General features: G+C 39.9%; 2 long non-coding RNA genes across 3 annotated transcripts in view; one reads left to right on the top strand and one right to left on the bottom strand.

The window, feature by feature from the left end:
• LOC125610698 overlaps positions 1-1,615 on the bottom strand; it is a 59,166-nt gene extending 57,551 nt beyond the window's left edge. For both annotated transcript variants that reach the window (XR_007340700.1, XR_007340697.1), the window contains exon 1: positions 1,604-1,615. This is a non-coding gene — a long non-coding RNA (uncharacterized LOC125610698). The remainder of the gene's footprint in view (positions 1-1,603) is intronic.
• A 101-nt stretch (positions 1,616-1,716) lies between these two features.
• Positions 1,717-8,379, top strand: part of LOC125610696 — a 33,067-nt gene continuing 26,404 nt past the window's right edge. The window contains exon 1 of the long non-coding RNA XR_007340694.1: positions 1,717-2,160. This is a non-coding gene — a long non-coding RNA (uncharacterized LOC125610696). The remainder of the gene's footprint in view (positions 2,161-8,379) is intronic.

Genomic DNA, 8,379 nt, shown 5'->3' with positions numbered 1-8,379 from the left:
CCCACCCAGTGCGCGCTCTGCAGCTGGTCTGCCCCCGCGCCTCGCCGCCGGCAGAGGCAGGGCGGGAGGGTGTCCCCTCTGCCCTCCGTGCAGTGCCTACTTGGGCCTGAGGGCTGGTGGCGGGCCAGGTGATTGAGGGCGACCCTCGGGGCTCTGTCCTGAAGAGGCTTGTGGTGGAACCGTTAGAGGAGACCCGACCAAGGCACTCCATCCTGGATCAGCAGAGAACTAAAAAGCTAGTGATGTTAGTGTAATAGGGGACATGTCATCTGATAAGAAAAACTGGCACAGAAAGCCTAAGTTTTGTCCCTGGTATAAGTGGTGCTCACCGATACCCTACGGATCAAGCCCTGGCCTTATATTGTTGGCTAATTTGGAGCAAAACTGCCTGTTTTTAGCTGTCTGTTTCTTTTCCCTGGAAAATGGGGATAATTAATAATCATACCTACCTCGTTGATTTTAGGAAGGAAATGAAACAATATAAGGACAAAAAACCCTTGGTACAGAATTTCCGGTCAGCCTCTAGGTGGGTCTCTTGAGGGCAGCCACGAAGTCCTTTGTCTGGATGCTTGATGATACACATTCTCTGTCAGTTTAAATTGGAGGTGTCTCCATAATAACAGGATAGTTTTAAGTTTGGAAATGAGACTGAGAAGTAATTAGAAGGACAGAGGAGGCACTACAGTCTTTTGAAAGGTACCTTAAACTTAGCCTGTCAATTAGCCTCTATAATTAGGCCACTCCATCAGGTGTTTATGGCAGCAGAGCACTGCCAGTTGAGTTTGAATGGAATCCTGTCGCGACCCCTCGCCAGCAAGGAAGACACGACACAGGATTTTTCTTTCAGCAGTTTATTCAGGCCTTGAGTCATGTATCATCTTCTAGCGCCCGCTGCTCGACTGGCCCAAGCACAGCTTAATAAAGCCCCCCGAGTCCCAATCCTAAGCTGCCACGTGGATCTCTCTCATAGGGTGGTAAGGGATTGCGCGCCAACTCTCCATAAAAGGAGTTGTTTATCACAGGCCACAGTGGAAGCCGGCGCCATCTTCTAATGGCGGCCACGTCTATAAGAATGGCTTACCACAGAATCCCCTACAAGATTCAGCTCTGTCTATCACAGGCCACTGAAATCTGAAAATATTTCTACAAGCATTTCTACCTACTAGCTTTTGCAATACACTGACAAGATTCTGAAGCCAGATTTAAAGTTAGGTAGTCAGTGTAGTTAGATAAATCCGGGTCTAATACCGAGTGAAATCTAAAATGGAGGCCATGCTGGCAATGATTCCGGGAAACGCAGGACAACTCATGGAATGTTAATGAAGTCCCAAAAAGGCCCTAGGCCAAAGTCCACCTCAAAGAAATGTTAATGAACAGCCCCCAGCAAAAAGGTGCTGACTCAGAAGCCTTTCCTGACCAGATTACTTCTTTGGCCCACCTGTGCCCCACCCCGAGGGCCTTCCCACCTACATTCCATCATTGAAAGAACTATAAAAAGGGGAGACAACATCCCTTCCACGGATTCCACCTCTTGGGTCCCCTTCTTCCTCCGGGAGAAGTCTTTTCTGCTGTCCTTTAATAAACTTCTAATTTCTACTCTGACCTTGCCTCGGCGTGCTTCTTTGGTGTTATTCTTCAACATTGGGGAAGCAAGAACTCGTCACCGGTCAACAGCGGTAACAATTCCATATCCAAATATAATTAGGTGTGTGTGTATGTGTGCGTGTGTGTATGAGAGAGAGAGAGAGCATACACAAATACTTTTTTTTTTTTTGGTCGCAGTACAAAGATAAAGATAAAGCAATCTGAAAACTGGAGCAGAAAAACAAACTGTTTAATCTGCATAGAGTCGATTTGATTTTCACATTTGTGATTTGAGCATCTTCCCAACATGATAGAGATCTCTCTCTGTGGCTGATATAGGGAATTTCAGTATTTCCCTCAAGGGCAGTTGGGGAATGGGGCAGAACAAATAATAACCTTAGAAAAACAACCTGTGTTTCCCCCTTCAGAAGATGACGCTTTATAAAGGGGGGAAAAATCCTTGCCTTGGAGCAAGACTTTTTCCTTGTAGGACAGTTCTCAATTCAATGAGAACAAAATGGAGCTAGATCTGTTCTGCAGGAGGAAGGCCAGGAAGAGAGAAGGAAACAACGGAAGGTAGGTCAAATCCTGCTTTTCTGGGCTGGGGTTGTAGCTTGGTGGTTAAGCACTTGCTTAGCATGTGTGAGGCACTTGGTTCCACATGTAAATAAGTAAAGGTCCATTGACAACTAAAAAAATAAAAATAAAAAACCCCATATCCTGCTTATTCCTTTAAAGACATGACACATGTGAACAGTGTCAGGGTCCCATCTGGGTAATTTCTCAATATCAGAATTTGGTCCTTTACTTTGTGGAATCAAAATTTCATCTGAATTTCATTGTTCTTGAGTTGATTAGTACTGTTCTATAAAATCAGAATGCCTAACTTTACACCTGATGATGCAAATAAAAATGAAAAAAATCAAGTAATTTTTTTTTCACTCAACAAATATTCTGTGGCAACTACAAAGGGTGGTCACTTGCTAAGGCTTGGGGATTCAATAATGAGCAAAACTAAATGTGATCTCTGCCCTCAGAAAACACACCTTAGTGAGGAAATTTGACAAATAGTCAAATATATAATTCCATCCTAAATGCCACAAAGAGCACTTGATGCTGTAAAGAGGGACTAACAGGCGGAACTTCCCTAAGAAGGGATCTCAGACTTCCAGTCAGCTTGGGCAGCACTTTCTCAGAACTGCTCTGCAGGCTGAGGGTTTTTCTACCCCATCCTCCTTCCTTCCCTTCTGGCCAGAGTCATTTTCTGCTTAGTTCTGCTTCTGCTCCTCTTTATCCTTCCTGTTTCCCCTAGTAAGTTCTTAAATACCTTTATTTTATTTACTTATTTTTATGTGGTGCTGAGGATCAAACCCAGTGCCTCACACATGCTAGGCAAGCACTCTGCCACTGAGCTACAACTATAGCCCCAGTAAACGCTTAAACATTTAATTCTATCTTGGTGTCTTCTCTAGGAGGACCTACACTGACACAATGGTGCCCCTCATTGAGCTGGAGAAGCTTGGAAGAGGACAGAATTTTGGAGGGTTTCAATTCTGCACATATTGGTTGCCCACCTGGGTGTCAGGCAGGCAGGGAACCTCCATGTCTACTTTCCCATTTTAAAGACATGCTTGTGCTTGGGTACTAAGCTATTGACTGTGTCCTCCCTATGGGTTAGGGTCTGGTCTTATTTTTCAAATTCTTATTTCATGTATGACCTCCAAACCTCAGTTTAGAGCTCAATACTAGAACTATTTCCCCCTAGAAAAATTCAACCTAGCAATAGCAAAAGGTGTCCTTTAACTTCCTTGAGGAGGTGTTAAAAAAAAAATCAAAAGGGAACAAGTAATTGTTTCTTAGCCATCAACAGCAAATAATTTTGCCGGGCGGTGCCCAGGCTTTATGGGAAAAGAGGAGTCATCATTTTTGGGTGTTCCTGAGGACAGGTCTTATCTGTTTACCTAATTGGCAGCAGGGTTGGAAATCTGTCCCGTTGTGTAATAGAAAGAAGCTAGCACTCCAAAAGGCACTCTCTTCTCTTTGAGTTCAGCCTCTCTGCTCAAGGTCTCCTTGAAGAGCTGGGTGGCAAGTGATGGCCCTGTCATTGAGGTTCAGTTGCCAGAAGACTGAAAATCATCTGGGTTCAGGCAGAACTCTTTAGGTTCCCTGTTGGCTTTTCCTTCTGTAGGCTTGAATACAAACTGTGATTCCTACAGGAGTATTTGAATACCAACTCTTTAGAAGGTCAATAACATTTCTTTCACCAACTACATGCTCCAGGCAGCCCTGCCCATCTCAAGGTGAAATGTAGAACCTGTCAGGTGAATGTTGTGGTTTGGATTTGTATGTTTCCCAAAGGCTTAATCTGTGTTAGGTTCTTAGTCCCCAATGCACCAATGTTCAGAGATAGGGCTTTGGGGAAGCGATTGGATCATGAGGGCTTTGATCTCGTCAATGTGTTAATCCATCAATGGCTTCATAATTAAATGGGCTATTGAGAGATGGTAGAAGCAGGAGGAGGTGGAGCCTAGTTAGAGGAAGTTGGTCACTGTGAGCATGCCCTAAAAGGGTATATCTTGTCCCTGGCACCTTCTTTTCTCCTCTCTTTGCTTCCCAGCTGCCATGAGATAAGCAGCTCAGCTCCACTACATGCTCCCCACCAAAGATGTTCTGCTCACCAAAGACCCAAAGCAGTAGGGCCAAGTGACCATGATTGAAACCTTTGACACTGTAAGCCAAAATAAATCTTTGCTCTTTTAAGTTGATTTTCTCAGGTGTTTTGTCACAGTGCTGAAAAGTTGACTAACACAGTGAGTTTATATGTTTTAATGGATTACAAATGTATTTATTTATTAATTTACTGGATTTTATAGTTTCTTTTAAAAAGGATTCATTGGTAACTTAAATTTAATGTTTAAGAACATATGTGTATTGCTCTTGTAAAATTCATATTTTTTTTGTGTGTGTGTACCTATTTAAATCTTTTGCCCACTTTAAAATTGAGTTTTCTTTCTTTTGGTAGTATTGTTGAGTTGCAGGAGTTCTTTTTAAAATATTTATCTTTTAGTTGTAGTTGGACACAATACCTTTATTTTATTTATTTTTATGTAGTGCTGAGGATTGAATCCAGGTGGACGCTCAACCACTGAGCCACAACCCCACCCCGAGTTACAGGAGTCCTTTACATATTGTGGATACTAACTCCTTGTCAGATACATGATTTGCAAGTAGTTTTTCCCATTCCATGGGTTATCTTTTCATTATGCTGTGTCCTTTTATGCACACGGGTTCTTAATTTTGATGAAGTTCAAGTTATCGGTTTTCTCTTTTGTTGCTTTTGATTTTAATGTTATAGCCAAGAAATCATTGCCAAATCCAATGCTATGAAGCTTTCCTCCTATGTTTTCTCCCCAGGCTTCTAATTTTAGCTTTTATATTTAGGTTTTTAATCCATTTTGAGTTATTTTTTTTCTATGGAATACAATAGGGGTCCAACATTATTTTTTTAATGTATGAATACCAAATTTTCCCAGAATTATATATTGGATAAAGAAATGCAGTATATCTCTGTTCAATGATATTGGCATCTTTTTAAAAAGTCATTTGATCATATATGTGAAAGTTTATTTTTGGACCTCTCTTACCTCATTAGTCTGCATGTCTGTCTTAAGGCTAGTACCACACTGTCTTGGTTATTGTAGCTTTATTTCTTCCTTTCCACTTTGGATATCTTTTTTTTTTTTTTTAAAGAGAGAGTGAGAGAGATAGAGGTAGAGAGAGAGAGAATTTTTTAATATTTATTTTTCTTTTTAGTATTTGGCGGACACAACATCTTTGTTTGTATGTGGTGCTGAGGATCGAACCCGGGCCGCACGCATGCCAGGCGAGCGCGCTACCGCTTGAGCCACATCCCAGCCCCTTGGATATCTTTTTTAAAAAGTTTTATTATTTATTTTTATTTGCTCTTTTTAGTTATACAGGATAGCAGAATGTATTTTATACATATTGTACATATTATACATACATGGACTATAACTCCCCATTCTTGTGGTTGAGCATGATGTTGAGTCACACTGGCTGCGTTATATGTGGCTGCGTTAGGAGCCACATATCAGAGAGAATAGTCAGCCTTTGGTTTTGGGGGATTGGCTTATTTTACTTAGCATAAAAGTCTCCAGTTCCATCCATTTACTGGTAAATGCCATAATTTCATTCTTCTTTATGTCTGAGTAATATTACATTGAGTAGATATACTACATTTTCTTTATCCATTCATCTGTTGAAGGGCACTAGGTTGATTCTATAGCTTAGCTATTGTGAATTGAGCTGCTACAACCATTGATATGGCCACATCACTATAGTATGCTGATTTTACAGTCTTTTGGGTATAAATTGAGGAGTAGGATAGCTAGGTCAAATGATGGCTCCATTCAAAGTTTTCTGAGGAATCTTCATACTGCTTTCCAGAGTGGTTGCACCAATTTGCAGTCCCACCAGATATTTATGAGTGTCCAGTTTGGATATCTTTTATTTCTTTGACTTATCTAATTGTTGTGGCTTGAATTTCCAGCACAGTGTTCAATATAAGTAGCAAGAGCAAACATCTTTGTCTTGTAACCAATTATTACAAAATGATTAGCTTCATCATTGACTATGATGTGGGTTTTTTAATAGATACTATTTATCATGTTGAGGAAATCTATTTCTAGTTTGCTAGCTTTTTTTATTTTGAAAGGCTATTGGTATTGTGAATGGGTGTTGGGTATTGTCAAATGATTTTTTTGCATTCTATAAATGTAGTGTATTATGTTGATTTTTGTACATTGAGTCATGCTGTATTCCTGGGATAAATCTCACTTGGTCATGATTTATAATCCCTTTTATATGCTACTAGATTTGTTTGTTGGTATTTTAACATCTGGTGTTCATAAAGAATATTAGCCTAAAGTTTTCTTTTCTTTTAATGTTTTAACCTGGTGTTGGTCTCAGGGGAATGTTTGCTACATAGAATGAGTTAGAAAGTGTTCTCTCCTTTTTTTTTTTTGGAAGACTTTCAGGATGCATGTTAATTCTTTAAGTGGTGGTATTCATTAGAGAAGCTATCTATCTGGCCCTGGGCTTTTTAAAAATTATTTTTATAAATACAATCTTTTTTTCTTGTTACAAGTCTACTGAGATTTTCTACATTTTTCTTGAGTAAGTTTTGGTAACTTTTATGTTTCCAGGAATTTTCCCATTTTGTCTTTGTTATCTGGTTTATTGGCAGTTAGTTGGTATCCTTTAATAATCCTTTTTATTTCTGTAAGGTCAGTAGTACTTTCCTCGCTTTCATTCCTTTCTTTTTCATAATTTGGGTTTTCTTTCTTTTCTTATTGGTAGTCTAATTTAAAGGTTTGTAAGTTTTGTTGATCTTTTCAAAGAACCAACTTTTGGTTGATTTTCTCTACTATTTGACATACTCCCTGTGTTTTCTTCCATTTGTTGTTAAAGAGTATATTCTTTAATTTCCATGTAATTGTGAATTTAATAGATTTCCTTCTTTCATGGATTTTGTTTCATTTTATTGTGCTCAGAGAAGATACACTGTATAATTTTAATCTTTTAAAAATCTTCAAGATTTGTTTTGTAGCCAAACATGTTGTCTTGAGAAGTCTGTGCAATTCTGCTGTTGTTGGGTAGGTTTCTTTATGGCCTGGTAAGTCTAGTGGGTGTATAGTGTACTTAAAATCTTCTCTTTGTTGATCTTCTGTATGGCAGGGCAGCCAGCACCCTGCCAGGGTAGTTTCCTGATCAGAAGGTTGTGAGCCACCTGAGAAAATGAAAGTCTAGTAAAGAAATAAGAGACATATCCAGAAATTAGATTTAAAGGAAGCGGAGCACCTGCTAGATCCAGTCCACACAGGAGCTAGAACTGAACAACTAGAAAATGGCTCCAGTCCTTTATTTAAGGGGGAGTTCATTAAAGGCAGGATAAGGTTTCAGCGGGAGGAGTCATCTTGCTTCTCAGTGTGGCAGGGCACTTACAGCAAACAGCTTGATTGGCATCTTGGCAAGCCACACCCATCTCTGAGAGGTTGTGTGGCTGTGTAGTTCCAGCAGGTCACCCCAACTCCAGTACAGTGCTGAACCTGGCAGAGCTAGGTAGGATCACATGTACTGGGCGATCTCAAACCAGCAGGAGTGCTGCTGGAGTTTCCCAGATACCAAACTTTCCTACCCAATGGCTTCCAAGCCGTTTGAGCTCACGGACATTTCATGGGTGGCTTCCGACACTTCTGTCTAGTTGTTTTATCTATCATCATTGAAAGTAGGGTGTGGAAGTCTACTGTTATTAACTGTGTATTTTCCCTTTCAATTTGTTTCATGTATTGAGGTAATCATTATATTTATTATTTTATATCTTAATGACAGATTGACTTTTTTTTAATACAGTGGTTTTTGCCATTGTAACAGTTTTTGTGTTAAAGTTTACTTGTCTGACATTAGTATAGCCATGTAAGCTCTTTTGGTTAACTGTTTTGCAGAATATCTTTTCAACTTGCTCATGTCTTTGAATCTAAACTGAATTTCTTATAGAACTCATACAGTTGGATCATATGGCTAATCTCTTCTGTACATCTATAAGAAGAGTTTCTTTTACCACTTTGTGGGTAAAGAGCCAGTCAGGTGTCTCGCTGCTTTGGGAGATTATGTCCCAGTGTCCTTAATGGTTTCTTGTAGAACTCTGTCTCTAAGATTAAGGCCTAAGGACTCCAGGAAGAGAAATGATTTTTGCTGAAAAACTTGTGATTCTGC

Source organism: Marmota marmota, unplaced genomic scaffold, assembly GCF_001458135.2.
Source record: "Marmota marmota marmota unplaced genomic scaffold, marMar, whole genome shotgun sequence".
Classification (NCBI taxonomy): domain Eukaryota; kingdom Metazoa; phylum Chordata; class Mammalia; order Rodentia; family Sciuridae; genus Marmota; species Marmota marmota.
Note: the sequence above shows the minus strand (reverse complement) of the source record. Positions and strands in the feature narration are given on the sequence as shown.